This window comes from Hyla sarda, chromosome 2, assembly GCF_029499605.1.
Source record: "Hyla sarda isolate aHylSar1 chromosome 2, aHylSar1.hap1, whole genome shotgun sequence".
In the NCBI taxonomy this organism is placed as follows: domain Eukaryota; kingdom Metazoa; phylum Chordata; class Amphibia; order Anura; family Hylidae; genus Hyla; species Hyla sarda.
In genome coordinates this window covers 44,940,058-44,964,022 of record NC_079190.1, presented here as the reverse complement: position 1 = coordinate 44,964,022, position 23,965 = coordinate 44,940,058, and the positions used below count along the sequence as shown (strand labels likewise).

The 23,965-nt window shown below is 46.8% G+C and overlaps 1 long non-coding RNA gene across 1 annotated transcript in view; it reads left to right on the top strand.

The window, feature by feature from the left end:
* The first annotated feature begins 1,700 nt into the window (after nt 1-1,700).
* Nucleotides 1,701-23,965, top strand: part of LOC130358429 (uncharacterized) — a 117,073-nt gene continuing 94,808 nt past the window's right edge. The window contains exon 1 of the long non-coding RNA XR_008889520.1: nt 1,701-1,715. This is a non-coding gene — a long non-coding RNA (uncharacterized LOC130358429). The remainder of the gene's footprint in view (nt 1,716-23,965) is intronic.

The following is a 23,965-nucleotide window of genomic DNA, read 5'->3' as shown; positions in this document are numbered from 1 at the left end:
AGCTCCCACGAGACATCTATTGGGTATGTGGTAGGGAAGCCTACAAGTGGTTGCCGGTAGGGGTCAAAGGCACATGCACCCTAGCTAGACTTACCCCCTCCACCTTTGTCATATCCAACGACGACATTGACATGAGAGCAGCTCCTAAACATATGTTATACCGAAGAGCAGCAGATAACAAAGAAAGGGAAAACGGTAGGCCACATGTTGTACAAATGGGAATAACCAACAAGCTTTTTAGCACCATTTTTATATATCCAATGGTGATGCAAATATGGGATAAGTTAGTCGAAGCCACTAACTACCTCGACGACCAAATATATGACATTTTAGAAATTACTAATACCTCTGTGTCCGTGCAAAATCAACTGATGATAGTGACTAACCAACACGCAATAGTCTTGGACTATCTCACAGCAGCTCAAGGAGGGATGTGTCAAATCATAGGTCCTACTTGTTGCCATTACATAGACACTTCAGGAACAATTCAGATGCACCACCAGCTTGAGAACATACAAAAATTGAGGGACAAATATGCCAAAGACAATGAAATCAACAGGGATAAGTGGTGGGGGGATACCTTTTCAATATTGAATTCCGCTACCTGGCTCAAGGGCGTAGGAGGATGGATAGGGGGCGTTCTGCAGCTCATAATACACATTACTGTCATTGCCCTTATAGTATATGTATCAATAAAACTTATTTTCTTATGTATGAAACGCTGCAAGCCAAGACCTGCTGCAGATCCTAAAATCCTCCTCTCCACCTCATCAGACACCCAAGTCCCTCTACTTCACCGTCACTCAGCAGAAGGCTATACTGCCTACATAAAGACTTTTCAAAAGAAAATAGAATACAAGAAAAACCAAGTTGTCTAAAGTGACAACTGGTTTTAAGAGGGGATTGAAGGGTACAAGAGTCTTGATAGAATAATACAGATCTGTAATCTTGTATGATGTGTATCATAATTCTGTAATCTTGTATGATGTGTATCATAATTCTGTAATCTTGTATGATGTATCTTAATTCTGCCGTTTGTAACCGCAAGGCTCGTACCGTACTTCTCGTTTTCTCAACTGCTGATTCCTAACTGTTGTGCACGTACATCCTGTTCTTGTGTTCTGCTGACTTGTAACTATTAAGCAACATGGTATATATATATGAACGTTGGCAAATAGTAAAACAGAGCGTACTTAGACGGCATCTTGTGTGCATGTATTTTTTCCACACCTGATAAGACGCTCTCCTGGCCAGTACAAGCCTTAAGCCAAATTGGACCTAGTACCAGGGGTACAGAAAAGACAGAGAACCAGTACCAGGGGTACTGAGTAGATTATAGAGAACCTTTCATCGGTGATCGGAGAAAATCGCATGTCAATTCAGACATGCGATTTTCTCCAATTCCGGGCTGATCGGGTCTCTGGTGACCCGATCACCCGGAAAATAGGGCTGATCGGAGTTGTCAACAAAAGCCCCGATCAGCCTAAAGGATAGGAGTGAGGTCGCAAAGTTGCGATCTCCTCGTATCCCCTGGCATTAGTCAGAACGGAGTTCAGACCAATGGCAGCGCAGGACAGGGGGTTGCCATGGCAACCCCCCCATTCTGCCCACCCCTGGATGTCGAGGGGCTCTGGGAAGAAGATGGAGGCCGTACCTGCAGGAGAAGATGCCTGGGGACCCGGGATCTTCGCTGGAGACTGCTGGATCCTGATCAGGTAGGGAATCGACAGTGGGGGGGGGGGGGGGGATTGAAAGTGAAAGTAAATCGATCTTTACTGTGGCAACCACTAGGGGGGCCAAACTGCAACTCCGGGCATGCTGGGAGTTGTAGTTTTGCAACATCTGGAGGGTCACAGTTTGGAGACCACTGTTACAGTGGTGCCCAAACAGTAGCCCTCCAGATGTTGCCAAACTACAACTCTCAGCATGCCTCGACTGCCCAGGCATGCTGGGAGTTGTAGTTCTGTAACATCTGCCCCTTCAAATTTAGCAATTTTCATGACATTTTTGAAAATTGGTGCTCTACTTTGAAGCCCTCTATTTTTTTCAAAAAGCAAAAGTATGTCCATTTTATGATGCCAACATAAAGTGGACATATTGTATTTGTGAAGAAAAATAAAATTTATTTGGAATATCCATTTTCCTTACAAGTAGAGAGCTTCAAAGTTAGAAAAATGCAAAATTTTCAAAATTTTCATGAAATGTTGGGATTTTTCATCTAAAAAGGATGCAATTAACGCCAAAAATTTACCACCAAAATAAAGAAGAATATGTCACGAAAAAACTATCTTAGAATCAGAATATTTGGTAAAAGTGTTTTCGTGTTATTAATTCCTAAATTGACGGTGGTCAGAATTGCGAAAAAGAGCTCAGTCCTTAAGGGGTTAAGAAACCAATGTCAGGAGAACAGACACTGATTTGTGACTTTTCCTAAAATCAATCACAAATCTTTAGCTAACCACAAGATGGTGCTGATGTACATGTGCAAAAACATGACTGGATGGGATTTTAGATACATCCCTTCCTCTCTAACCCACTCTTAACCACGTAACAACCCCTTCTCCCAATAGAAAAGACACTGACACCTGCTGTGGGAAAATTGGGCCGTGTGGCCCATTTATTTAACAAACCAATAAATAACATTTGAATATTTACATATAAACATAACCAAACTGGAGGGCACTCCCCTCCCCCAACCGGATTTGTGCAACACGCTTCTTACCCCTGGCCGCGAGCCCCTGGCCCCGGGGCACCCCGGTAACCTTCCGCACAATCCCTCGAACTCCTGAGGCCCAGAACCACCACCAGGAGGCCCAATTGAACCATCTCAAACATTTATCTTTCAAACTATTAACTCCCCCGGGACCCTTTCACATGCCTCCCCCTTATCAGAATCCCACCCACCAAGCGTTTAAAAAAGGGCGGGCGGGCGGGACCTTCTTCTCGCTTCTACACGCCGACTGGTGAGTACCCTCCCCCCCTGGGGCACCCCCCTATATACACTCCTCCCCCTCCCCTCCAGATGACCTCTCTTTCACCCCACTATCGAGCCACCTGCTACTGTCCCTTAAAGGAGCAGCAGCCATTTAACCCTTTAACCCCCATTCTCTTGAAATATACCTCTAACCCCATTAACCCTTACTAACATCTGGAAGGGCCACTAAAACCCCCGTCAAGACGCCACTACGCCAGGGGTTCCCCCGCTCCGTTTGCTCCCATGACTGGATGGGATTTTAGATACATCCCTTCCTCTCTAACCCACTCTTAACCACGTAACAACCCCTTCTCCCAATAGAAAAGACACTGACACCTGCTGTGGGAAAATTGGGCCGTGTGGCCCATTTATTTAACAAACCAATAAATAACATTTGAATATTTACATATAAACATAACCAAACTGGAGGGCACTCCCCTCCCCCAACCGGATTTGTGCAACACGCTTCTTACCCCTGGCCGCGAGCCCCTGGCCCCGGGGCACCCCGGTAACCTTCCGCACAATCCCTCGAACTCCTGAGGCCCAGAACCACCACCAGGAGGCCCAATTGAACCATCTCAAACATTTATCTTTCAAACTATTAACTCCCCCGGGACCCTTTCACATGCCACAGATGAAAGACAGTGACACCTCACTGACCTTCATCCCGCCACACACGCAACGCCAGCTCAATACCCCCTTGCAAGGCCAACGCCCACAAATCCATTCCAATGTCATTTAAATGAATACCATCAGGATCCAAGAATTCCCAAGGCTCCCCCTCCAGATCAGTGTGCCTCACCACTATCCCCCCATTCCTACGAACAAAACGACCCACCTCTTTGTTGAGCTTGACCCGAGCCTTATTCAAGCGATCCACCGACCTGGCGTGCCGCCACACCCGCCGAGTCACCATGTCAGACCAAACGAACAACAAACCTGGAAAGGTTGATTTTAGCCTCAGAATGTCAAGCTTAATGTCTCTAATTAACTCCCGTGACGATCGAAGGCCCAAATCATTGCCCCCAGCATGCACCACCAAGATGTCCGGGTGGCGGTCCAAAGAAGCGTTGAACTGTACCTCAGGGAGCACCCCGCACCACAGCATGCCACCAATTCCAATCCACCGCAACACCGCCAGGTCCCTCGAAAAACCCAGCTGCCTCCCGTCCCGTCTCACCGCAGCCCGGATCGCCCCCTCCGAACATAGGAGTGCCCAAAAATCCACACCAAGCACGGATCACGACCTGAAAAACACAAACAAGAAAACATAGCAAGCAGAATAACCCACGTAACATAATCATAACAGATGGGGACGAACATACAGACGAAAACGAGCAGACTCCCATCGCCCAATCCGCCGAATCACTTCCTCACCCATCCCCCACCGGGCCGCCTCAGTGGCGGCCTCTATCCTAAATGAATGAGAACTGTAATCCCCAGGCTCTAGCCCCCGTGCCTTCAAACATCTACGGAAAACAGACACAAATTGAAAGCGCGAGAGAGATGACCCATCCCTATGCACTAAAAAAGATCCCATACCATCCGGCCTCACTGACAGAAACGCCCGCACGCATCGCACCGGGCACACCAAGGACCCTGGCAACTCACCTAGAACCACCCAACAACCCCGACCTCTCAGATCAGTTTTGGACCTGCGTAAAAAACAACTCACCCCCTCCGCCTGCAAAATCACATCCCCATACAACAAACCCCCAACCACCGATCTACTCTGAGCAACCAGTTCCGAAATTCGAAAGGCCCCAAAAAAGGCCAACACAAACGCCACCCGAAACAACAGCACCTCGTAAGCATCCGTGCATTCACACTCCACCCGTTCCACCAGGAAACCCAACAAATCAAAAGAAACCGGGCGACGCCTATCCGGCTGCGTACCCCCCCTACGGTATCCCATAAGGGCGCGACGCACTAAAAATGCTTAGTGGCATCCCCCAGGCCCCGCACCAAAAACCAAAACGCCAGAGCTGACATACGGCGTGACACACCCGAAACAGACACCCCCGACTCAAACTGCATCCCCACAAAATACAGCACCACAGCCACCCAGTCCTCAGTACCAGCACACACACCCACCCACTCCAGTAACACCTCCCATTCACCCCAAACCTTCGAATACGCAGACCAAGTGCGAGCACTCAGTGACCTCTGAATCAACTGCGCCGCCGCTCCCAAACCACGCTCCACAGCCAATCGGGGCAAGGGATCCCGCACCGCTCCGCCTCCGGTGCCAGCACGCGAAACCTGTCCCACTGTGAACAAGAAAGAGAATCAGCGACAGAGTTGACAACACCTGGAACATGTACAGCAACAAACTGCGCATTCAACAACAATCCCCGCAGAACCAAATGACGAAGCAAGCGCAAAACCGGCGGAGAACTAGAAGTCTGATTATTAATCGCATGGACCACCCCCATATTGTCACAACGAAAACGGACCCTCCTATCCCTCAGCCGATCCCCCCAAATTTCCGTTGCCACCACAATAGGAAACAGCTCCAACACAACTAGATTAGCCACCAAACCCGCCGCACGCCAAGAATCCGGCCACCCCGCCGCACTCCACTCCCCCTGAAAAAATGCCCCATAACCTACCGAACCCGATGCATCGGTAAACAATTCCAACTCAGCATCATCAACCACCTCCGCCATCCACATGGACCTGCCGTTGTAAACCGACAAAAAGGAATCCCACACTTCCAAGTCTGCACGCACCTCCCCAGACAACCTAACATAGTGATGCGGAACCGTCACCCCCGCCGTGGCCAAGGACAAACGTCTACAAAAAACCCTACCCATAGGTAAAATCCTACAGGCAAAATTCAATTTCCCCAACAACGACTAGACCTCCTTCAAAGGTGCCCTCTTACAACGCCGACACTGCTGCACACACTGCCTCAAATCCGCCAACTTATCCTCCGGCAAGCGACACTCCATACGATCCGAATCAATCACTATACCTAAAAACTTCACTACCGTGGACGGTCCCTCCGTCTTATCAGGAGCTAACGGGACCCCAAAACGCTGCGCTACCGCCTCCATAGTATGCAACAACCGAACAAATCCGAGAGCCCCTGGGCCCCAAAAAAAGAAAGTCGTCAAGGTAATGCAGCACAGAGGACCAGCCGGCCTCCTGCCGCACCACCCATTCCAAAAAACAACTAAAAGCCTCAAAATACGCACATGAAATCGAACAGCCCATTGGTAAACAACAATCAACAAAATACTGACCCTCCCAACGAATTCCTAATAAATGAAAACTACCCGGATGGACCGGCAACAAACGGAACGCCGATTCCACATCCGTCTTGGCCAGTAATGCCCCTTGTCCAAACTTCCGAACCCACCGCACCGCTGCATCAAAAGAGGTATATGTCACCGCACACACACCCTCCTCAATCCCATCATTAACCGAAGCCCCAGCCGGGTAAGACAAATGATGTATCAATCTGAACTTGCCCGGCTCCTTTTTAGGAACCAGGCCTAGCGGTGAAACCACCAAATCCGCCAATGGCGGGTCCGGAAAAGGACCCGCCATCCTGCCCAATGCCACCTCACTTTGCAGCTTAGCCGTGACCACCTGAGGATGACCATAAGCCGAAACCAAATTGCGCCCCCCAACCCCCTGCGCAACTGCCGAACTGGGAATCACAAAACCCAAACTAAAACCCTCCTCCAACAAAACCGCCGCCGACCTATATGGGTACTGTCTTAAAAACGGCCGCATCACGTCCACCCTCACTGGAGTCGCCCCGGGACGCTGAAGCCTCAGCTCCCTTTCCTTTCCCACGCTTAAAACATCGGGAGAAACTGTGAGCCCCCCCACACCCCGAACATTCATGCTTAAATTTACAATCTGAGAGGAAGCGGCAATGCCCTTCATTATACTGCCAACAGCAGCCCCGACGCGAACCGGCCGACTGTCCGGCCGCTGAGAAACCGCCGGCCGCCCCCTGAAAGGGCTGAGACCCCCCACGAGGGGCGGCCATAAGTCGCATCCATAAACTTATGTCCTTATGATCCCACCTCAAGGAAGCCCGGACCGCCTTGCGCTGACGAAAATGCTCGTCATAACGCAGCCACGCCACTCCCCCATACACCCGGTACGCCTCACCAATAGAATCAAAATAACAAAAAAGCGCCGAACAATGTTCTGGTGCCTTCTCCCCAATAACACTCGCCAGGATAGAAAAGGCCTGCATCCAATTAGTAAACGTGCGAGGTATCAGCCGATACCGCCGTTTCTCCTCCTCCTCCTTCTTACTCTCCTCCGGCTTCTTCCTATCTAAATTAAATTTTTCCAACGGAAGCAAGGAGAAGATCTCGACATATTCGTCCTTCCAGATCTTCTCCTTCACTTCCGGTTTCAAGTGAGCCCCCAGGGGCCCCTCAAAACAGACATACACTTCCCCTTTCGCGGAGTCCGCCATACGGACATCCTCCGCCGCTGCCTTAGCGACCGCTGCAGCTCCCACAGCACCTCCACCCACGGCCGATGCCACCACCGACCCGCCCCCCGCCGGCGCCTCAACCTGTACTCCCGCCGCCGGAGCAACCCACACAGGAACCGGGGACAGCCGTACCCCCAGGACGCCCAGACAAAACACTCATTAACTGTGAAAGCAAAACCCGCAACCCCCCATCCCCCGTCACATTCAAAGGAACAGGCCCCAACCCCAAATCCCCAGAGGACTCACCAGGCTGACCCGAAGCCGATGCCCCAGCAGCCGCAGGCCTGGGCGTCCGCTCCCTGGAACCGCCGGCCGCACTCCTGTCATCCAGCGCTGTTGAAGGTCCCGCCAAATCCGCTCCAGGCTCCCGCCGAAGAATGACCGCCTCACCGGCCGCCCTCCTTTCCGGAGTCGCCAGCTCCTCTTCAGCATCTGCAGCACAATCAGAAAGGGAAGAATCAGAAGGAGAATATTCCCCAACTGCAGTTCCAGACCTGCCATGCCGACTCCTACCACCAGGTGGCGCCCTCTCACTGTAGCACTCTGGATCCTGCCGACCTCCAGCCAGCCCATCTTCCCTCACAGGCAGAGAGACGCTGACAGAAGATCTCCGAGCTCTGGCCTCCCCTGCACTCCCGGAGCTCTGCTGCTGTGCTGTACGCTGTTGGGCTGCACTCAGAGAAGGTGAGCCAGCCGTGTCCCTGCTGCCTCCGGGCCTCCTCTCCTCTGCAGACCTGGCCCCAGAACGCTGCCTAGAGCCCGACCCTGCACTGGACAGGGCCGGCCCCGCCTCCCCTCCTCCACTCTGCCGGGCCTCACGTCGGGCAGATGAAGAGACCGCAGCCGCCATCACAGGGGGACCGGCAGCTCCGGCCGTCCCCCGTTCACTCCTGGTGCCCTTCCTCGACGATCTCCGACCTGACACCCCCACCTCAGGGACGGCCGCACCACCACCCGGGCCGCACAGTGGGGAAGGAGCGGAGGGACCAGCAGCTGCCCCCCCTCCTGCATCCTCTGCCCTACGCCCTGACACTGTCCCCCGGGAAGCCGCACTGGAAGTGCCCCCGCACACTGTACCTGCCATCTCCCGGGAAGACCGCACAGGGCTCAGGCACCGCCGCCTGCTACGGGGAGTGGGCTCAGGACTCAGACGCTCCGGAGCCCTGGATCTACGGGACCCGCGCCGCAAGCCAGGGAGGGGGTCAGCCTGCACCCCACTCCCGATCCCCAGGACCCCCCGCACCTGTTCCTGCACCCAAGCATCCCCATGAGACGCTGCAGCAGCCCGGAGGTGGGTGAAAAGATCATCCAGGGACGACATGGCACCTTCTTCTCGCTTCTACACGCCGACTGGTGAGTACCCTCCCCCCCTGGGGCACCCCCCTATATACACTCCTCCCCCTCCCCTCCAGATGACCTCTCTTTCACCCCACTATCGAGCCACCTGCTACTGTCCCTTAAAGGAGCAGCAGCCATTTAACCCTTTAACCCCCATTCTCTTGAAATATACCTCTAACCCCATTAACCCTTACTAACATCTGGAAGGGCCACTAAAACCCCCGTCAAGACGCCACTACGCCAGGGGTTCCCCCGCTCCGTTTGCTCCCAGGAAAGTTACAGAATAAACCCCAACATTTCTTACTGGCAGGAATTTCCACATGTCCCTTATTATTCTTCATTTATCATTCATCATCAAATGGTTTAAAATTCCTATATGAAAAAAAGAAATAAATAAATAAACACATGTAGGCAATAACAATAACAATATATATATATATATATATATATATATATATATATATAAGTCAAAAGCAAAGAAAGTAAATGTTTTTGTTTCTATTCCATTTTCATTTCTGAATGTTTTATGGAGGACAATCTAGTAATCTAGCCTGCAAGTGAAAAAAATGTCTGTGTGCCTCCTCTAAAAAAAAAAAAAAATTATATATGTATATATATATACATACATACATGCCCATCAAATCTACACATAGACACAGACATACACCTCAGGGATATTATATCCATAGTACTCTCAAATAGGAATGACCAATTTGTAAGGGGTGCACTGTACTAACCCACCAGAATGTGCAGACACTTTATGGTGGACAGGGCCGGCGTTAGAGCGGGGCAAACCAGGCAATTGCCTAGGGCCCCAATTCCCCAGGAGGCCCCCTGCCGGCTGCTCAGCATAGGTGTGCGCACAGGGTGTGTGACGGGGGCCCCATGAGCAGCCCACAGGGATGTCTCTGTTACCTTTCTGCGGTGCCCCCCCCCCCGCATTAACTTTAAAAACGTCCCGTGCGTGCGCCCATAGCAACGGAGGAGTGGAACATCGAGGAGGACGCGCGCCGGCCGGCATGGTAAGTCACCATTACCAGCTGGCAGCACGTCATCTTTGGTGTTCCGACCACCACTCCTCCGGTCTTTGGACCTACTGCTATGGTCTATAGGACATAGCAGTAGATCGTGACCCCAGACCGGAGGACTGTAGGTCGGAACACTGAAGTGGGGCAGAACACAGACATACAGCCTCCAGTCATACACTGTATATGGCTGAAGGCTGTATGTCTGTGGGGGAACTATACTGCACCTAATGTGGGGAACTATACTGTACCTAATGTGGGGAGCTAATAGCTCCCCACATTAGGTGCAGTATAGTTCCCCATATTAGGTGCAGTATAGTTCTCCACATTAGGTGAAGTATGGCTCCGAGCTATACTGCACCTAATGTGGAGAACTATACTGCACCTAATGTGGGGGAACTATATTGCACCTAATGTGCGGGAACTATATTGCACCTAATGTGGGGAGAACTATACTGCACCTAATATGGGGGGAACTGTACTGCACCTAATGTGGGAGATCTATACTGCACCTAATGTGGGGAACTATACTGCACCTAATGTGGGGAACTATACTGCACCTAATGTGGGGAGAACTATACTGCACCTAATGTGGGGGAACTGTACTGCACCTAATGTGGGGGATCTATACTGCACCTAATGTGCGGGAACTATAATGTGCCTAATGTGGGGAACTATACTGCACCTAATGTGGGGAACTATACTGCACCTAATGTGGGAGAACTATACTGCACCTAATGTGCGGGAAATATACTGCACCTAATGTGGGGAACTATACTGCACCTAATGTGGGAGAACTATACTGCACCTAATGTGCGGGAAATATACTGCACCTAATGTGGGGAGAACTGTACTGCACCTAATGTGGGGTAAATACAGCCTAATGTGGGGGAACTATACTGCACCCAATGTGGGGAACTATACTGCACCTAATGTGGGAGAACTATACTGCACCTAATGTGGGGAACTATACTGCACCTAATGTTGGGAACTATACTGCACCTAATGTGGGGAACTATACTGCACCTAATGTGGGGGGAACTATACTGCACCTAATGTGGGGAACTATACTGCATCTAATGTGGGGAACTATACTGCACCTAATGTGGGGAACTATACTGCACCTAATGTGGGGAACTATACTGCACCTAATGTGGGGTAAATACAGCCTAATGTGGGGGAACTATACTGCACCCAATGTGGGGAACTGTACTGCACCTAATGTGAGAGAACTATACTGCACCTAATGTGCTGAACTATACTGCACCTAATGAGGGGAACTATACTGCACCTAATGTGGGGTAAATACAGCCTAATGTGGGGGAACTATACTGCACCTAATGTGGGGAACTATACTGCACCCAATGTGGGGAACTATACTGCACCTAATGTGGGGGAACTTTACTGTCAACCTAATGTGAGGAAACTATACAAAAATATAAAATTGTACTATTCTGATCCCTATAACTCTTTTATCTTTCTGTATATGGGGATGTATAAGGGTAATTTTTTGCGCTGTGATTTGTAGTTTTTATCGGTACCATTTTGGTTTTGATGGGACTTTTCAATTGCTTTTTAGATATTTTTTATGGTATTTGAAGTGACCAAAAATGTGCAAATTTGGTTAGTGCACTATTATGACTTTTGGGGTCCCTCTTTTGATTTTGCCTAGGGCCACACTAAGCCTAAAACCGGCCCTGATGGTGCAAGCAAGAAACCTTTATTTTTACATGTAGAGGCAGCACAAACTTGGCAGTTACTGTCACTTTAAGTACACACTCATAATGGTTATAGTCTCCAGAAGAGATAGTCACTAGAACTGTAGAACAAAATAACAGTTTCTAGGCCTTTGGCTAGGTTGAGTCCCAAGATGGCTGATAGAGTCCTCTGTGCTGCTATGAGTCTAAGGTAGGTTTCCCTACTCCACACATAGATTTCGTTAACAGAATGCTCCGGTCACTTTTATACAATGCCCTGGTGCCTCCAAGGATGTCAGTCTTTACCCATCTCTAGAATCACCTTGGCTAGCCTAAATGTGTGTACACCTATTGTTATACACTTTAACTGTGAATGGTCTTAATGTTTTGGTTGATTGGTGTATATGAATCTATAAATATCCTGCCATTACAGTACAGTATCCAAATAAAAGGAAAGAAGAGGTGTGCAAAGTAGCTGTCATGCCACCTTCTCAGGAGATTTTCATTTCAAATAAATTCTTCACTCCAACTAGGAGTTTTGGAAACTGACTGGGAATGTATGCCAAGCCAGAGATCCTTCCAGAAGGAGTAAGTACCTATCTGCAGACAGCTGTTTAAGGGTCTTGTCCCTCATCAGTTTGTGGTAGGCAAGGCGTAATGTACTGTAGACTGTTGAGTGAAATGACTGAGGGGAATGATCATGAACCCAGGAATGTTAACCCACCACACTCCAAGGTGAAGCGGTCGCCGGTGCCAAGTAAAGAATACCTCACATGCCAGGGTGGACTTTAATAGACAGGGCGGCCTGAGGATCTTCACACCTCTATCCTTGGACTCTATGGTGCCCATCAGATTCTTCTATTGTCCCCAAAGATGACTTGAACTGGATTGATGACCTGGTCGGCTGGATCCTTGTGAAGAGTGTATTCGCTTTTAATGCTTTAAATTTGGCAACTGGGTCTTGGGCCTGTCTCCATGGGATGAGGGGCAAGTTATACAGCAGAGGTCTTGCCTCTACCTTGTCTTACTCTGCACTGCTCTAGACTGACTAAACTTCTCCCTGCCTGCTCAGACCTGGCTGGAGAAGGGCAAGAGGCCCCGATTGGCTGGATTGCTCATGTGGTTTCTTACTCATCCTCCTACAGAAATAAGATTAAAGGGGTACTCCACCCCTAGACTTCTTATCCCCTATCCCCTATAAGATGTCTGATTGCAGGGGTCCTGCCGCTGGGGACCCCTGCGATCTCGGCTGCGGCACCCCAGACATCCGATGCACAGAGCGAACTTCGCTCCGTGCTCAATGAATGGCGATGCGGGGAGGAGGCTTGTGATGTCATGGCCACGCCCTTCCCTTTCTATAACGCGGGGCCATGACGCGGCAGAATCATCGATCACTGGTTTCCTATGAGAAACCAGTGATCAATGTAAAAGATCAGTGTGTGCAGTGTTATAGGTCCCTATGGGACCTATAACACTGCAAAAAAAAAAAAAAGGTAGAAAAAAAATGTGAATAAAGATCATTTAACCCCTCCCCTAATAAAAGTTTGAATCACCCCCCTTTTCCCATAAAAAAAAACTGTGTAAATAAAAATAGAAATAAACATATGTGGTATCACCGCGTGCGGAAATGTCCGAACTATAAAAATATATCTTTAATTAAACCGAACGGTCAATGGCGTACACGCAAAAAAATTCCAAAGTCCAAAATTGTGTATTTTTGGTCACTTTTTATTTCATGAAAAAATGAATAAAAAGTGATTAACAAGTCCGATCAATACATAAATGGTACGGCTAAAAACTTCAGATCACGGCGCAAAAAATTAGCACTCATACCGCCCCATACGCGGAAAAATTATAGAGGTCAGAAGAGGACAATTTTAAACGTATAGATTTTCCTGCATGTAGTTATGATTTTTTCAGAAGTACGACAAAATCAAACCTATATAAGTAGGGGATCGTTTTAACCGTATGGACCTACAGAATAATGATAAGGTTTCATTTTTATCGAAAAACGTACTGTGCAGAAACGGAAGCCCCCAAATTTAGAAAATGGCGTTTTTTTTTTCAATTTTGTCTCACAATGATTTTTTTCCCGTTTTGCCGTAGATTTCTGGGTAAAATGACTGATGTCATTACAAAGTAGAATTGGTGGCGCAAAAAATAAGCCATCACATGGATTTTTAGGTGCAAAATTGAAAGAGTTATGATTTTTTAAAGGTAAGGAGGAAAAAACAAAAGTGCAAAAACCTCCTGGTCCTTAAGGGGTTAAAAATCTTAATTTCCTTTCTGCAGAGAGCACTGTGGTCAGACAGAAAAGAAATTCAAAAAGAAAAGAACTTCCTCTGGAGTATATAGCAGCTAATAAGTCCTGGAAGGATTAATATTTTTTAATAGAAGTAATTTACAAATCTGTTTAACTTTCTGGCACCAGTTGATTTAAAAAAACGAATAAAAAATTATTGTTAACCACCAGAGTACCCCTTTAACCCCTTAAGGACATAGGGCGTATCCATACGCCCCTGTTTCCAAGTCCTTAAGGACAGAGGGCATATGGATACGCCCTGAGCATTTCCAGCCCTCGCCGCTAGCCGGAGGGGAGCCGGGGCCGGATGCCTGCTGAAATCGTTCAGCAGGCATCCCGGCATATCGCCCAGGGGGGTCATTATGTCCCCCCATGTCGGCGATTGCCGCAGATCGCTGGACAATTCAGTCCTGCGATCTGCGGCGGATTCCGGGTCAATCGGGTCTCCAGTGACCCGATGACCCGGAATTACTGGCTGATCGGGGCCGTCAGAGACGGCCCCGAACAGCCAGAGCCAGCAGGGGTGAGGCGCCTGCTGCGGTTGTCACTCCCGCAACCCGCTCCGCCCCTCTTCCGGAGGACGTGAGCGGGTGCGGGAAGACAACCCCCGATGCTGGGGACCCCGATCCCCGGCGTCCCTGTTGGGATCGGGGCCCCAGGAGTGAAGGCGGCGGCGAGGGACAGTCCTGTGCGGCGGCATCGTGGAGCAGCAGCAGGAGGTGAGTGACAGCCTCCTGCTGTTGCTTAGCAACAGCTCCCAGCATGCAAAAAAGGCATGCTGGGAGCTGTAGTTATGCAACAGCAGGAGGCAGACCACCACAACTCCCAGCATGCCCTTATGGGCATGCTGGGACTTGTAGTTTTGCAACAGCTGGAGGCACATTCTTTCTATGGAAAAGTGTACCTTCAGCTGTTGTATAACTACAACTCCCAGCTTGCACAATCAGCTAAAGTGCATGCTGGGAGTTGTAGTGGTGCATCTGGTGGTTGCATAACTACAACTCCCAGCATGCCCGTTGGCTGTCGGTGACTGCTGAGATTTGTAGTTTTGCAACAGCGGAAGGCACACTGAGTTAAGTAGCAAACCAGTGTGTCTCCAGCTGTTGCATAACTACAATCCCCAGCATCCCCAGCCAATGTAGTATGCCTCCGGCTGTTGCATAACTACAAGACCCAGCATGCCCTTCCGCTGTCCGTACATGCTGGGGGTTGTAGCTTTTGCAACAGCTGAAGGCACACTGGTTGCAAAACACTGAGTTTGTTACCAAACTCGGTGTTTCACAACCTGTGTGTCTCCAGCTGTTGCAAAACTACAACTCCCAGCATGCATTGATAGACCGTACATGCTGGGAGTTGTAGTTTTGCAACAGCTGGAGGTATTTCCCCCCCCCCCCCCATGTGAACGTACAGGGTACACTCACATGGGCAGAGGATTACAGTAAGTATCCGGCTGCAAGTTTGAGCTACGGCAAATTTTCTGCCGCTGCTCAAACTGCCATGCGACTGTACCCTAAAAACACTACACTACACTAACACAAAATAAAATAAAAAGCACTACATATACACATACCCCTACACAGCCCCCCTCCCCAATAAAAATGAAAAACGTCTGGTACGCCACTGTTTCCAAAACGGAGCCTCCAGCAGTTGCAAAACTACAACTCCCAGCATGCACTGATAGACCGTACATGCTGGGAGTTGTAGTTTTGCAACAGCTGGAGGTATTCCCCCCCCCCCCATGTGAACGTACAGGGTACACTCACATGGGCGGAGGATTACAGTAAGTATCTGGCGGCAAGTTTGAGCTGCGGCAAATTTTCTGCTGCAGCTCAAGCTGCCAGCGAGAAACCAATGTGAACCTCCCGCCCGTGTGACTGTACCCTAAAAACACTACACTAACACAAAATAAAAAGTAAAAACACTACATATACACATACCCCTACACAGCCCCCCTCCCCAATAAAAATGAAAAACGTCTGGTACGCCACTGTTTCCAGAACGGAGCCTCCAGCTGTTGCAAAACAACTACTCCCAGTATTGCCAGATAGCCACTGACTGTCTAGGCATGCTGGGAGTTTTACAAGAGCTGGAGGCACCCTGTTTGGGAATCACTGGCGTAGAATTCCCCTATGTCCACCCCTATGCAAGTCCCTAATTTAGGCCTCAAATGCGCATGGCGCTCTCACTTTGGAGCCCTGTGGTATTTCAAGGCAACAGTTTAGGGTCACATATGGGGTATCGCCGTACTCGGGAGAAATTGGGCTTCAAATGTTAGGGGGTATTTTCTGCAAAAAATTTTTTTTTTTTTACATATACAAAAGTCATGAAACACCTGTGGGGTATAAAGGTTCACTTAACCCATTGTTACGTTCCCCGAGGGGTCTAGTTTCCAAAATGGTATGCCATGTGTTTTTTTTTTGCTGTCCTGGCACCATAGTGGCTTCCTAAATGCGGCATGCCCCCAGAACAAAATTTGCTTTCAAAAAGCCAAATGTGACTCCTTCTCTTCTGAGACCTGTAGTGCACCAGTAGAGCACTTTTTACCCCCATATGGGGTGTTTTCTGAATCGGGAGAAATTGGGCTTCAAATTTTGGGGGGTATTTTCTGCTATTACCCTTTTTAAAAATGTAAAAATTTTGGGAAACCAAGCATATTAGGTAAAAAAAAATTATTTTTTTTTACATATGCAAAAGTCGTGAAACACCTGTAGGGTATAAAGGTTCACATTACCCCTTGTTACGTTCCCCGAGGGGTCTAGTTTCCAAAATGGTATGCCATGTGTTTTTTTTTGCTGTCCTGGCACCATAGGGGCTTTCTAAATGCGGCATGCCCCCAGAGCAAAATTTGCTTTCAAAAAGTCAAATGTGACTCCTTCTCTTCTGAGACCTGTAGTGCGCCAGCAGAGCACTTTTCACCCCCATATGGGGTGTTTTCTGAATCGGGAGAAATTTGGCTTCAAATTTTGGGGGGTATTTTCTGCTATTACCCTTTTTAAAAATGTAAAAATTTTGGGAAACCAAGCATATTAGGTAAAAAAAAATAATTTTTTTTACATATGCAAAACTCGTGAAACACCTGTGGGGTATTAAGGTTCACATTACCCCTTATTACGTTCCCCGAGGGGTCTAGTTTCCAAAATGGTATGCCATGTTTTTTTTTTTTTTGCTGTTCTGGCACCATAGGGGCTTCCTAAATGCGGCATGCCCCCAGAGCAAAATTTGCTTTCAAAAAGCCAAATGTGACTCCTACTCTTCTGAGACCTGTAGTGCGCCAGCAGAGCAATTTTCACCCCCATATGGGGTGTTTTCTGAATCGGGAGAAATTGGGTTTCAAATTTTGGGGGGTATCTTCTGCTATTACCCTTTTTAAAAATGTAAAATTTTTGGGAAACCAAGCATTTTAGGTAAAAAAAATAATAGTTTTTTTTACATATGCAAAAGTCGTGAAACACCTGTAGGGTATTAAGGTTCACTTTACCCCTTGTTACGTTCCCTGAGGGGTCTAGTTTCCAAAATGGTATGCCACGTTTTTTTTTTTTGCTGTCCTGGCACCATAGGGTCTTCCTAAAGGTGACATGCCCCCCAAAAACCATTTGTCGCTCCTTCCCTTCTGAGCCCTCTACTGCGCCCACTGAACAATTAACATAGACATATGAGGTATGTGCTTACTCGAGAGAAATTGGGTTTCAAATACAAGTAAAAATTTTCTCCTTTTTACCCCTTGCAAAAATTCAAAAATTGGGTCTACAAGAACATGCGAATGTAAAAAATGAAGATTTTGAATTTTCTCCTTTACTTTGCTGCTATTCCTGTGAAACACCTAAAGGGTTAATACACTTACTGAATGTCATTTTGAATACTTTGGGGGGTGTAGTTTTTATAATGGGGTCTTTTATGGGGTATTTCTAATATGAAGACCCTTCAAATCCACTTCAAACCTGAACTGGTCCATGAAAAATAGTGAGTTTGAAAATTTTGTGAAAAATTTCAAAATTGCTGCTGAGCTTTGAAGCCCTCTGGTGTCTTCCAAAAGTAAAAACTCATAAATTTTATGATGCAAACATAAAGTAGACATATTGTATATGTGAACCCAAAAAAAAATTATTTTGAATATCCATTTTCCTTACAAGCAGAGAGCTTCAAAGTTAGAAAAATGCAAAATTTTCATTTTTTTCATCAAATTTGGGGATTTTTCACCAAGAAAGGATGCAAGATACCACAAAATTTTACCACTAAGTTAAAGTAGAATATGTCACGAAAAAACAATCTCGGAATCAGAATGATAACTAAAAGCATTCCAGAGTTATTAATGTTTAAAGTGACAGTGGTCAGAATTGCAAAAAATGCTCTGGTCCTTAAGGTGAAAAAGGGCTCGGTCCTTAAGGGGTTAAGGAGAGTATCATAAAGACATGTGGAGACTTATAGGTCATGGATGCTCCACTGGGAATTCTGGGAATAAAGGAGGATATTTAAAGCAGCTCTTACGCTACCTTTTCTGGAGGCCTTTCCCACAAAACAGTGATTCACTGCTACTAGGTGTCTAGAAAACTGACCAGGAATGTATGCCAAGCCAGAGATCTCTCCAGATTAAGAGAGTACCCATCTCCAGACAGCTGTTTCAGGGTTTTATCCCTCATCAGTACAAGGGAGGATGCTGACCAGCTATTGAGAGGCCTATCATCATCAGAAAAAATGGGTACTATTTCTTCTTAAACAGTGTGAAAAAGATGTGTGAAGACTTATGGGCTATTGACGCTCCACTGGGAATTCTGGGTAGGGAGAATATGCAAAGCAGCTTTCACGCTACCTTTTCAGGAGGCTTTGCTTTCAAGTCAGTGATTCACTGCAACTAGGTGTCTTGGAAACTGCCTGGGAATGTATGCCAAGCCAGAGATCTTTCTAGAAGGAGACCAGCAGAAATATTTTTTTATTTTTTTTTGTTCCTCATATGTATAGAGCAGGGTGCTGGCAGGCTAGTGAGAGGCCTACAATTTTCAGACTAAATACTAAATGGGTAATGTTTCTCCTTAAGGAGAGTGTCATAAAGACGGGTGGAGACTTATAGGCCATTTATATTGATATTCCAGTGGGAATCCTGGCAAGGAAGGATTTGCAAAGCAGCTCTTACCCTACCTTTTCAGGAGCCTTCCATTCAAGTCAGTGTTTCACTCCAACTAGAAGTCTTGGAAACTAACTGGGAATGTATTTCAAGCTACAAATCTCTCCAGAAGTAAATAATACCCATCTTTAGACAGCTGTTTCAGGGTTTCATCTCTTGTCAAAACAGAGCAGGATGCCAGCTAGTAAGAGACCTCTCATTGTTGGACCAAATGGGTATTGTTTCTCCTTAAGGAGAGCGTCACAAAGACATGCGGATACTTATAGCCCATTGAAGCTCCTCAGGGATTTCTGGGAAGGAAGGATATGTAAAGCAGTTCTCACAGATGGAAAGAATACCCATCTACAGAGAGCTGTTTTAGGGTTTTTCTATAGGTAAAAAGCAGGGGACAGTGCAGTAATACCAAAGGAAACACAATAAAATCAACTAGGAAAAAAAAATATATATAAGAAAATAAAGTTCTCACTATTTACAGTATCAACACTGCATTGTGAAGCAGACATGCCATAAAGAAAGTTCAGCGAGAGGTAGAAGAAAAGGCATTTTATGCTTATCTCTATCTAGCCAAACACCATGAAATAAAAATTCACATTTATATTAGGAAGACACTGGGAAAACTACAGAATAGTTCCCGTTATATTATTTTATAGCTGTAAAAAATAGTTTTATTCTTGCATCATAGAACCAAGATGAGATTTATCAGCGTATAAGTCATTTAAAGCGCAACTGTCATGAAATCTGGGTGCAATACCTGCACTACAATACCTTGTACTGTGCGCAGGTGGTGGGTATAGCAATGTTTTTACCTAATATTTGCAGGCTTTCATGACCCCCAAAAATGCTTTTGATCAAAACCAACGACGGTCAGATAGGCACGGCGCTAGGTACGCGATGCCCCGCTGCCTCCGCCACGCCCACCCCCTCTATGTCAACACTGGGACCACTGTCTGACACACAGGTCCCAGCGCATGCGCTTTTCAGCAAATCTAACGTGCGCGCCGCTGCGTGTCATCCAGCAATCGCTTGCTTCCTCCGCCGTCTTCCTCCTCGGTGTGTCAACGCAGTGCTAGCTGGATGACATGCACACGTTAGATTAGCTAAAGGGCGCATGCGCTGGGACCTGTGTGTCAGACAGTGGTCCCAGCGCTGACATACAGGGGGTGAGAGTGGCGGTGGCGGCGGCGGGGAATCGCGTACCTCTTGCCACGACTATCCGACCGTCCGTGGTTTTGATCAAAAGCATTTTTTGGGGTCATGAAAGCCTACAAATATTAGGTAAAAACATTGCTATACCCACCACCTGCGCACAGTACAAAGGCTGCGTGCAGGTATTGCGCCCAGATTTCATGACAGTTGCGCTTTAACTATTAACTGGCTGAAAAAGATTTACATTATACCAATGTTTATCTGCTCTAGGAAGACATACCTGCAAGGACACACAAACTATAGAGCAGTATTTCCCAACCAGGGTGCCTCCAGCTGTTGCAAAACTACAACTTCCAGTGTGCCCAGACAGCCTAAGGCTGTCCGTGCACACTGGAAGTTGTAGTTTTGCAACAGCTGGAGGCACCCTGGTTGGGAAAACACTAGAGGAAGCCCATAAAGTTGCTAAGGGCCCTTGGATGATCCCATACTCTTTGGTACTAAGTGGTGGAGACCTATGCAGGACCCCATTCCCTAAAGGAACCTTATTATAGTGACCAAGGAAGTAGGAAATTAATCCTGGTATCATATAAAGGGCATGGGAAGAAGCAGCACCATAATGGGGTCCAATTTTGATTTTTTTAGGAGTATTTTACTACGGGGCAGAAGCCCCTTGGCACCCCCTATAGCTTTACCTCTGAAGAAGTGTGTAATAATGTTGAGCGTGAATATTCGAAATGCAAATTTTTACCGCAAATATCGGCACTTCGCGATTTCAGGAACATTTAGAATATAGCGCTATATATTCGTAATGACGAATATTCGTTTTTTATTTTTTGATGTGTACTGTGTAAAAAAAGAAGTCATCATCCCTCCCTGCTTCCAGCTTGTGGTCCAAAGAAGGCTCCAATATTATTTACTGTGTGAGTCGGTGTGGAGCGCGAATATTTTTAATATATGCGAATATGCAAATATTCCCAAATATCGGCACTTCCAGAGGACACTGATCCCTCCCTTCTTTTAGCTTTAGATAGGGTAGATTAGTTTAGCAGATAGGTTCTAGTGTAGGGTATAGTGTTAGTTAGTTGAAAGATGTAATCGCGCATGCGCATTATGCGAATTTCATTTTTGCATGGGAAAAAAAAGTGAACGAACCTAGCCAATATGCGAATTTCACGAACATAGGTCGAATATTCGTCCATATATTCGCGAAATATCGCAAATTCGAATATATCTCCTGCCGTTCATCACTAATGGGCAACAGCATTGGCTGGTCACTATACTGCAGAATTAGATTTCCCTTGTAGGAATCACCTTCTTTAGGTCCTAAATGTAACTTCCAGTACTCTTATACCCCCAGGCCTTACAGTACAACTTACAGTACAAGTAGGCAATTGCAAGATAAACATATTAAACAAATATCAATACTGACGGAAAACAAGACATCCAGACATCTAGAACTGGAGATGTTAAGATTTACTTGGGAAAAATATACATGTTGCTGCCTTAGCACTGTATCTTAAAGGGGTAGTTCAGGGTACTAACCTTATCAGACACTTATGCCCTATTCACAAGAGATCCCTTGCGCTCGTTCATGGAGGTGGGGGACATTGGACTGGTAAGTAGACAAAGGCCCATACAAGAGATTGCTGGGGTTTTCAGCAGTCAGACCTCCTGAAATCTCTTGTAAAGGGATTCATCTACTTACCCGTCCTTGGTATGCTCTGGTCCCTACCTTCATGTATGAGTACAAGTGACGGTCTGCTGGGCCAATTACCAGCCGAAGCAATGTCCCGCCTCTGCCAGTGATTGGCTGAGTGGCAGTATGACACTCTGGGCCCCGACGTCACTCCAGGCCCAAACGTCACAATTTCTGACAAGAAGAGTATCGCAGCCAGGGATTGGCGCAAGACACCGGAGGAACCACAGGGGCGCTTGAGGAAAGTTTTATTTTTTATACGCTGTGAAATGGTCAAAGCTGTAAACCCCCCTCCCGCTTGATAACCCCTTTAAGCACACTTATTTTGTTACAAAAAGTTATAGTTTTTTTTAAAAGTGGTAAAATAAAATAAAACCTATGTAAATTGGCTATCATTGTTATCTTTTGGTAACATAAAGTACTGTACTGCTCAATCTTTTCACAATCATGTACTGTGTTTTTCTTGGTGTTTTTTCTATGTCTATGGGTAAAAATACACCAACAATCCCTGAAAAAAAACGCCATAGTCTCAGCATGCTGTCATTTAAAAAAAAAAAATAAAATTACAAATAAATAGAAAATTACCAAATAAAAAAATACCACCTGGCCGAGACATTTATTTTTGCCTTTAAAGGAGAACTGCGGTGCAACACTTTTAACTTCCCCTGTGCCCGGGTTGCAAAAACTAAAAAAACTAACTTTAACTCACCTTCCCACATTCCCTCGTTGCGCCAATATTGCCATCCTGTTCCTCCAGTGATGGTCTGCTATCTACTTCTTAGGCTTGGAACGTCACACTGCAGTCAGCGTATTGCCGACCGCAGCGATGTCCCACCTTGGCTGGGGATAGGCTGAGCGCACTGTCATGTAAGGAGCCCAGGCAGCAGGGAGAAGGTGGGGCCCAGGCTCCTTACATGACAGTGCGCTCAACCTATTACTGACTGAGGCGGGACATCACTGCGGCTGGCGATACGCTGACTGCTGCGCGACGTTCCAAGCCTAAGAAGCATGAAGCCGAGCATCAGCAGAGGACCCGGATTCTGATATTGGCGCAATGGAGGAATGTAGGAAGGTGAGTAAAAGTTAGTTTTTTTAGTTTTTGCAGCCCGGGCACAGAGGAAGTTAAAAGTGTTGTGCCCCAGTTCTCCTTTAAACGAATAAAACATAAAAAATGCAATGCACGAATCGGGCGTTTTTTGGGGTTCAATCTGACCACAGCCTTAGGCTATGGTCTACACTGTGCCTTTTTTATTTCAACTATTCCGGTGTCATTCTTGAGTTTTTCTGGTCCTTTTCGCCAATCAGGAAGTCCCACGTCATATGTAATGTGTTCCTGATCACATGACTACCTATCACGTGATCCACCTTACCTTACATGCGACTCTGCCTCCTATGCGCATGTGTCCGCGCACTCTAGTGTGAGCATGCGCATTCTAACGTGGGTGTGTACGTACCTAATATACCGACGCAATCTTATGTGCAGATGCGCGATCCCGTGAGGGGTCGCGTTTTCAGTGCAGGTTCGTACTGACATGCGCACTGCTATATCTTCATGGCTTGTACTTCTCTCTGTCCTTTGCGCATGCTCCTAGACTTATTCTGTTACCTGATCCTTATCATAGATGATGTACTTGTTCAACTAGGTTATGTTTGTTGTTAGGTATCTGCACTGTATTTTTTCATTAATCTGCATGGTATGCTTGTTACTATACAAGTGAACTTGTGACTGGTTTTCCTGTTCTTATGGCTAGTTTTTATGTAGGATGGGGGTTATTAGCATTCTGGATGATAAGGAATTTCAGAATAGTGGTGATAAGGGATTTTTTTAATAGTGCACCCTTTACTCTATATTATTGTATTTGTTCTGACATTAATTGCATACATTTATATTCTTATCTTGATATCTCTATACTACAGGGTTAGAAGCATATCATTACTTTATATTGTGTAGATAATTTCAGTACTGCTTTGCTTCTATTGTTCTAAGATGTCATTCCACTTCATGCTATTTTAGCCGTTACGATATTAGCTCTTTACTAGTATACTTATCTATCAGATATTTTCGATCAATCTATATTTATGTCCAAATAGAGAATCAAGGAGAAGCACCGTGTTCAGGATTCCAAATCCGTATGGGTGCTTAGCTTCAGGAACAGACCAACTCCCAAGGTAACATCCAAGGTAAGGTAGAAGCGGCACT